This window comes from Coptis chinensis, chromosome 3 (assembly GCF_015680905.1).
Source record: "Coptis chinensis isolate HL-2020 chromosome 3, ASM1568090v1, whole genome shotgun sequence".
In the NCBI taxonomy this organism is placed as follows: Eukaryota; Viridiplantae; Streptophyta; class Magnoliopsida; order Ranunculales; family Ranunculaceae; genus Coptis; species Coptis chinensis.
In genome coordinates this window covers 68373494-68381975 of record NC_141458.1, presented here as the reverse complement: position 1 = coordinate 68381975, position 8482 = coordinate 68373494, and the positions used below count along the sequence as shown (strand labels likewise).

The window sequence follows — 8482 nt, the reverse complement described above, 5'->3', positions numbered from 1 at the left end:
ATCCGTCTTTAGGGGTGGGTAAAAATGTTTCATAAACAGTTGAACAAGTTTGGCCCACGAGTCCACAGAATTAGGCGCTTGGGTAGTTAACCAAGACGCCGCCTTATCGGCTAAAGTGAAGGGAAATACCCTGAGTTTAATTTGTTCAGCACTTACTGTAGGATGGTGGAATGTTGTAAGAACTTGTTCAATCCTACGCATGTGCTGATAAGGTTTTTCATGGTCTAAACCATGGAAAACAGGTAACAAATTAAAAATATTTGGGGGGATTCGGAAATCCTCCACTGGGTCTGCAAGAACGATGCAAGATTTGGGGCTATCACTTAAGGCTTTATAAAAGTCCGAGAGAGGAGTCTCTCCTTCGTCGGGCATTGTGTCAGGTAGAGTATGTGGAATAGTAGCTAGAGGTGCAATGAATGGTATACTAGATAGGCGTGCTTGTTGATGTTGCCGTGTAATTACGTTAGGTGTTTTTGTTCGACCAGACCTTAATCTTATACAAGGTTAAGACCAAACTTAACTAAACACGACAACCTCCAAACAATCCTGATATTCTAGTATAAACCTCTAACAGAAGATGCGAGGTGTGGAAGAAAGGAATACCTGACGTCCCCCTTACTTCGCTTTTATGAATAGCGTCTTGTTTACGCGTGTTTAGTGTATATAACAAGTTAGAACACTAAAAAAACTTGAAAAATCGGTTCAAAACAAACCTGTGGAAATCCGCAAAATCAGTGGTAGGCGCAAGTGTGGCCTCGTGATAAGTTCAAGTTACAGTGTTTGAGCGCGGGTCGCGTTCGGTTTGGGCGTGGGTAGCGCTCAACTTCCAGTACTTTAGCGCAGGTCGCGCTCCTTTGGGGCGCAAGTGCACTCTGTGCAATTTTTGCGAGGAAGTTTAATGTTGAAAAAGACAACCATAGTTAGAATCGAACAAGGGTGGGTGGGTGAAATAGGACTTTAAGGAGAGTACTTATACTACGAAAACAATGCGAAAGTGAAACTAAGATGGCAGCGGCGCCATTTGATAAAGATAAAAAGATTAGTTTTACCTACGAAATGAACGACAAAACTCAAAACGTAAGTAAAACTAAACGATATAACTTACGTGCTTAATTTATTAAAGATTTCTACTCTCAATCCTATTGAGATATAGTGGAGTAGATGATTCGTTCCACTCCTAGTTCTTCTGCATGGTAATGTTCTCTACGTATAAATAATCTTAACTTAAGTCTAGTGAGAGATTTACAAATTATAAACTAGACTATGATGCAACTAATCAACTAAATAAACAGCTATGGAAATACTACGTCGATTCTATGATAAGGAATTAAGGGGGAATTGATTCCACCTTAACTCAACTTAACTTACTAACGACGAATTGTCGTAATCATAATTGAACTGCTACGCAGAACAATTGGTTCTTCCTAATCCCTAATTACACATGGTATTTCTACCAATTCATAACTAGCATGTGAACGATTAAACCCATTCTCATGGTGAACTAATCGTTTCTAGAGTGGAATAGAAATTACGACTATCCTACGCTAACACAAATCAAGCTTTCATCAAGGCTTCTCAAAACTCAAAACGTAAGTAAAACTAAACGATATAATTTACGTGCCTAATTTATCAAAGATTTATACTCTCAATCCTATTGAGATATAGTGGAGTAGATGATTCGTTCCACTCCTACTTTTTCCGCATGGTAATGTTCTCTACGTATAAATAATCTTAACTTAAGTCTAGTGAGAGATTTACGAATTATAAACTAGACTACGATGCAACTACCCACAAGATGCAACTAATCAACTAAATAAACAGCTATGGAAATACTACGTCGATTCTATGATAAGGAATTAGGGGAGGATTGATTCCACCTTAACTCAACTTAACTTACTAATCCATTTAATCGTCAGTAATCCGAATTGAATCGCTACGCTGAGAACAATTGGTTCTTCCTAATCCCTAATTACACATGGCATTTCTACCAATTCATAACTAGCATGTGAACGATTAAACCCATTCTCATGGTGAACTAATCGCGTTTCTAGAGTGGAATAGAAATTACGACTATCCTACGCTTAACACAAATCAAGCTTTCATCAAGGCTTCTCAACCCCTTCTAATGGAGGTTTAGCCGAGAATCATTACTTAATCATTTCGATTAAATTAAAACTAAACACACTATAAAGAATTGAAATTTACTAATCTAAATTAAACAATAATTAAAATCTAATTAATAATTAAGAAATGATATCGACAAGAATTTAAACTAGATCTATAAATGTAATGACAGAAAACGAATTGAATAATAATAAACTATTTTATTAATCTAATCAAATGAATAACAATATTTTAAAGGTTTAATCTAAAACAAGGAATGAAAATGAAACTAAACTTAATTAAAAATAATTAAAACTAGATCTAGAAGCTATTCTAATGGCTACTTCTATTCTAAGCTACTTTTATTTTCTAACCTAACTATCTATTTTTTTACAAAGAGTCAAGCTTTTGTTTTTATACTTTCAGATCCAAAAATCGTGCATGGGCTTGGAGCCATATTTTGGGCCGAAAAATCGGGCCCAAAACCCAATTCTTTCAGTCCGAATAGGGCTCTTCAGCTGGATTTGGCTTCAATAGACTTTTTGTCCACTTCGGCTCCTCTGATTGGGTTAAGGCTTAGACTATTGGAAAGCTCTTTCCGAGCCGGTCGTTTTGACATAAGGTAAGCCCAATTCCGAGGTCTGAGTCCAAAGATATGATCTTCAGAAGTTCTGCTGACTTTGTGCACTATTTCTGCCCGCGTGGACTTTGATTTTTCATCTTTTGACCGGGATTTACAGAGGCTTTGTCCTCTTGAAAATTGGCCTTTAATCACAGAACTCCTTAGCAACCGACCTTTGCTCCTTTATCTCGCTAAAGTGGCACATTTCTGCACATAATGGACTTTGAAGCCTGAAATGCATAAAAACACATAATCAGTATTAACTCTTACTTATTATTCACATAATTGGTCTAAAAGTACGATTGTTAAGGGGTTAAAACTACAATTTTGGGCTCTTATCAATGTCTCAACTCATTTTGGGTTTGTCTATGAACCCAAAACTGGTTAGAGACAACAGAAATTAGGTTTCTTAATTATGAGAATTATTTAACATGAGTCGAATCAACTCTCCATCTTTCTTTCTTTATATCTTTTCCGTGTTAAGAAAATCAGCTTTTGTAAGTTTTAGTAATTGGAATCCAGAGTACACTGTAGAGTAGTTCAAATAATCACCAACAAATCTTTCTCACAAGTTCCCTATGTAGTAATTCTAGTGAAGTAAAGTACAACAAGTGTTATGGACTTTAATTAGGTGTGGGACGATTCCCTTACTCAAAGTGTATTCCAACGTACACGTGAGTTAGGTAATTTATTGATTCGTATCTGACCTGTGTATGATCAAAACTTTGTGCACATGAAAGAAGTGAACAATAAACACGTAATTTTCAGACTTTTTAGGCAAGTTTATGGAAGCTTATATTGACGATATGGTCATAAAGTCGTATGAAGAGTCTCCACACCTTCATCACTTGCAAAAAATTCTTTGATCGATTTGTGCAAATTCAAATGCGTCTAAATCCATCAAAATGCGCATTTGGGTTAGTATCGGATAAAATTCTTGGATATCTTATGACCAAACGAGGCATTGAAGCTAATCTGGACCAAATCCGTGCAATTACCGAAATGCCTTCGCTGAAATTCAATTACATATCAATGAAAATTAAATAACAAAACATATCTTTATAGAATGAATCAATATGACTAATTATTTTCCTTTTAGTCGTTTGACTATTTTATATAGTTGGTATGATAATGAAACTTATCTTAAAAAAACAGGTTATACAGGTCACAGATTGATGGCCCAACCCAGTAGCCCCAATAACAAAGAGTCCTATTACTGACAAACCCCATATTGTGTTGGGCAGACCCAAAAAAAAACAATTATTACAAGTGTGTCATTGGTCCCAAAAAGTCCAAAAAAAAAAATTATTACAAGTGTGCCGTTAGTCCCAAAAAATTGAATTCGAAAACCCCAAGCTTAAACGACCTGGCTAGGTAGTTCATTGTGCAAACCAAACGACTTGGCCACACCGTTTGGACTAAGTCCCAAACGACTTGGCCACACCGTTTGGGACTTAGTCCAAACGTGTGCCCACACCGGTCAAGAGGCCAAAAAACAGAACTTTATATTTTTTTAAAGTTCAAATCTCAAACGGTGTGGCCATATCGTTGGAGACTAAATCCTAAACGGTGTGGCCAAGTCGTTTGGACTAAGTCTCCAACGATATGGCCACACCGTTTGGACTAAGTCCTCAACGATATGGCCACACCGTTTGGGATTTGAACTTTGAAAAAATATAAAGTTTTGTTTTTTGGCCTCTTGACCAGTGTGGGCACATCGTTTGGACTAAGTCCCAAACGGTGTGGCCATATCGTTGGGTTTGCACAATGAACGACCTAGCCGGGTCGTTTAAGCTTAGGGTTTTCGAATTCAATTTTTTGGGACCAATGGCACACTTGTAATAATTGTTTTTTTTTAGACTTTTTGGGACCAATGACACACTTGTAATAATTGTTTTTTTTTTTGGGTCTGCCCAACACAATATAGGGTCTGTCAATAACAAATACCATAAGAAATTGGGTCTACTAACATGTTAATTAGAGCATCTTTAAGCGAGATATTATCTTAGCATCAAACACCAAAACACCAAATTTTCAAGAATTTGTTGTCTTTTCATCTTCAGGAGAGACACATGTTGATGAAAACACTAACCAAACACCAAATCGGCCAAAATTTGGTGTTTGCTTTGGTGCTGTGGAAAAACCGCGCGGTTTTTTCAACACTGCATAGGCTTGGGCTAGACAGTGGGCTTCTATTGCGCGATTTTGCAAAAACCACTCGAGAGATTTGCAAAAGAGAAGAAAGAATAAAGTTGATGTGCGACACATCGTGCGGTTTCTGAAAAACAGCGTGGACTTGGGCTTCTATGGTGGGCTTCAGTGGCGTAGTTTTGAGAAAGCCGCATGGGCTATACGGCGCGGTTTATCCAAAACCATGTCATTTAATGACAACTATTTGATATCGCTCCTAAAGTTGGTTAGTGTTTTTTTGCCGCGTCATTTGATGACAACTATTTGGTATTGCTCCTGAAGTTGGTTAGTGTTTTTTGGGTTTGGTATTTGGTTTGTTTCAAACATTTGATGTTTTCATGATTTCTCTCGTTAGCTAAATATGCTCTTAGGTGTCGGGTTAGCGGAGTTGTCTACAAAACTGCCACCCCTAACTTCTTGTATGTTCTAACTCATTTTCAAAACCTTTCCCTTATTATATTATGATGTTTTGGTAAACACGCTCGTATACCTTGGTCCAGGTTTACGTAAAACTTTCGTGACCCAGTTTTGAAACCATGACACGTCAGCTCAAAATCCAATAGGTATCCTACCTGTAGTGCGTTGTAGAGCAGGACTACAAAAGCTTAAACCCGACTCGGGAGCAGATTAAGTTTTATTCGCTCATAAAACAAACTGAACCTTAATCTTTCTTAACAATAAAAAAAAATAACGAGGTTTGAGGTCTTTACATAGAATTTAAATAAGGTAAACTTTAATTTCGTTGAATTATTATATTTGTTTACGTGGCAGTGAACAATAGTAATAATATTAATAATATTTTTTTTGTTATGTTGGATGATGATGTAGAAATGTCAAGAAGCAGAGACAGAAGTGAGGATTTTAAAGATACAGTACGTTCAGTAGCTGTTTCACTAGGATACAATGAGGTTGGTAATCGTTGGATATATGTAATTACGTATGTAGAGGTAGCAAGTGGTTAGAAATAAACAAAGTCATTTTCAATTATTTTTTCATATCCACCTCATTATTATTGCTCTATTCTGTGTTTCTATGTGTTGCTGTTTAAGTTTCTGGAAGCACATCATTTTCTATTTTAAACTTGTATGTCTCGACAGTCCAAAGCGGCATCCATATTGGCATCTTTTATCATGCACAAGCCTCGAACAAGTCACTCTTTACTAAAGCTGCACTAAAGACGGTACCCATGTTTTCTCATCTTGTACTGATGTTGTTTTTGAGTAGCTTAACAGTAATCAAGCTGCTTCCATTTCATTTTATCTGTTTAGTTGTTGCCTGTACCTCTAATTTATTTTACTTATTGGTAGCTTGAAAGCATTGAAGCTTTGGAACAATTCATCGTGAAGCACTGGAAGGATTATGTGGATTTGCATCGCACGACTGAACAAGAAAGGGACAGTATTGAGCACCAAGTAAGTTCTTAAATTGCTGCACTTAATAGAAGGTCTTTGTCACAGTTCGAATTTCTAAACAATAACAAAATGAATATTTGAAATATAAATATCTCAAACATCACTATGTTCATTTGTTTAAAAACCCAGACTATGACGGGAAATACTACACATACAAAACCTTAACAGCCATATTATTCAAGAATCAACTTAAAATAAAATAATCCCAATAATTATCCGTCATTGCTTTATTAAAATATCATCCCGTCCAATAAGAATCAGACCTAAAAGAAAACTAACGGACTGCTCCAGGCAAGAATCCCAATCACACGCCGCGGTTCCACTGCCTTCCACCTATGTTCCCAAGAACACACCCACATTGCCAAAACAAGCAAACATGGGTCAGCAAAAATGGAATTTGCTAGTATGAGTAGATTAACCACATATAAACATTTCAAATCTTTTCTTATTCAACTACCACTTTAACTCTACCATAACCTAATCATTCTCAGCTTGGAAGAAAGATAGTTCCGTCATCTCAACCGGCATAGTTTCTTCCCAAGCAAAACTTCCATTATATTAACTTATTCTAGTAACTCATTTTAATATCTAAATAATTGAATTACAACTTAATTACCGATATTCACTGCTGTATAAGGGTAGGACCGCGTCCCTGCACAAAATATTATTAAGTCCTACCCTCCTGCAAAAGAAAGTTAGAACTTGTATATATCATATGTAGATATTCTATATGTATTCAAAAGTAAACACAAACACACTCGCATAATCAAATCAATTTCTCTATCAATTACTTTTCTTATACACCTACCCTTTAGTACCTACTCCACGATTTGCACTCCACACATTTATCAAATCACACATTCCTATGTGCCTCTCTCCCACCGAATACCACAATATCATAGCCACCTCTGGCTTTCATACACGTATTTTACAACCTCATTGGGCACAAAAACTTAGGTCATTCATGGCACATTCAATGAATACCTTAGGTCATTCCCGCCACATTCAAGGAATACCTATCATATCACTAACGGAACATTCATGGTACATTCAATGAATGCCCTGGGTCATTCCTGCCACATTCAAGGAATACCCAATCCTACATTCCCGTACACTTCAAGCAGCAAAGGCAGAGGAGGAGTGTTATAGGCAGAAATCGAGAGATCAATCTATCTCGTTGGGGGATAGCAATACCACATACTTCTTCAAGTCGATACAGGCAAGAAAGAGTGTTAATAAGATAACATGTCTAATTAACTCATATGGGTCGATTATAGAGGATGTGAATGTGATCGGAGAGAAATGCGTAGAGTTTTACAAACAACTCTATAGCCCACACCAGATGGAGGAGGTTGATTTTTCAGTGTGTGATGAGTTACCACCGAAAATACAGCTCAGCCAAGAACAGAAAGAGGCGTTAGAGATGGAGGTGACTAGGGATGAGATAATAGAAGCATTATCGAACATAGGGAGTGATAAGGCACCGGGAAAGGATGGGTTTTCATCATTGTTTTTTAAGAGCACATGGAGAATAATTGGCGATGATTTTACAAAAGCAGTACAAAACTATTTCAGGGCAGGTATGATGCTTGGTGAAGTCAATGCTACTTGTATTACTTTAGTCCCAAAGATTACTAATCCCACGTCTTTGGGGGACTATAGACCTATAGCGTGTTGTAGTGTCATGTATAAATGCATTACAAAAGTTATAACTGCTAGGATGAAGAATTTTATAGCAATGATGGTAGACTCTAATCAGTCGGCGTTTATTCCGGGGAGAAGTATACAAGACAATATTTTGTTGTCACATGAACTGCTGCATAACTACCACAGAGATAAACCCCGGCTAGATGTGCTGTAAAGATAGATTTGAGAAAGGCATATGACTCGGTGAGATGGGACGCGGTAGAGTTTGCGTTGCAAAGAATAGGAGTACTAGGAAGGTTCATTCAGTGGGTGAAAGAATGTGTGCAGACACCTGTTTACTCCATCATGATCAATGGGGCACCATATGGATATTTTAAGGGGAAAAGAGGGATTAGGCAAGGCGACCCCATGTCACCTTACCTGTTTGTGCTTGTGATGGATTTATTTGCGGAGATAATGATGCATTCTGTGAGAAATGGTAGATTCAAACTACATTATAAATGCAATG

General features: G+C 37.1%; 1 long non-coding RNA gene across 1 annotated transcript; it reads left to right on the top strand.

Annotated features, from left to right (window-relative positions):
• Positions 1-5446: 5446 nt before the first annotated feature.
• On the top strand, positions 5447-6327 carry LOC147510538 (uncharacterized). Its single transcript, XR_015216807.1, has 4 exons — positions 5447-5641; positions 5744-5823; positions 6013-6095; positions 6223-6327. It is a non-coding gene; the product is annotated as an uncharacterized LOC147510538 (long non-coding RNA).
• The last annotated feature ends 2155 nt before the right edge of the window (positions 6328-8482 follow it).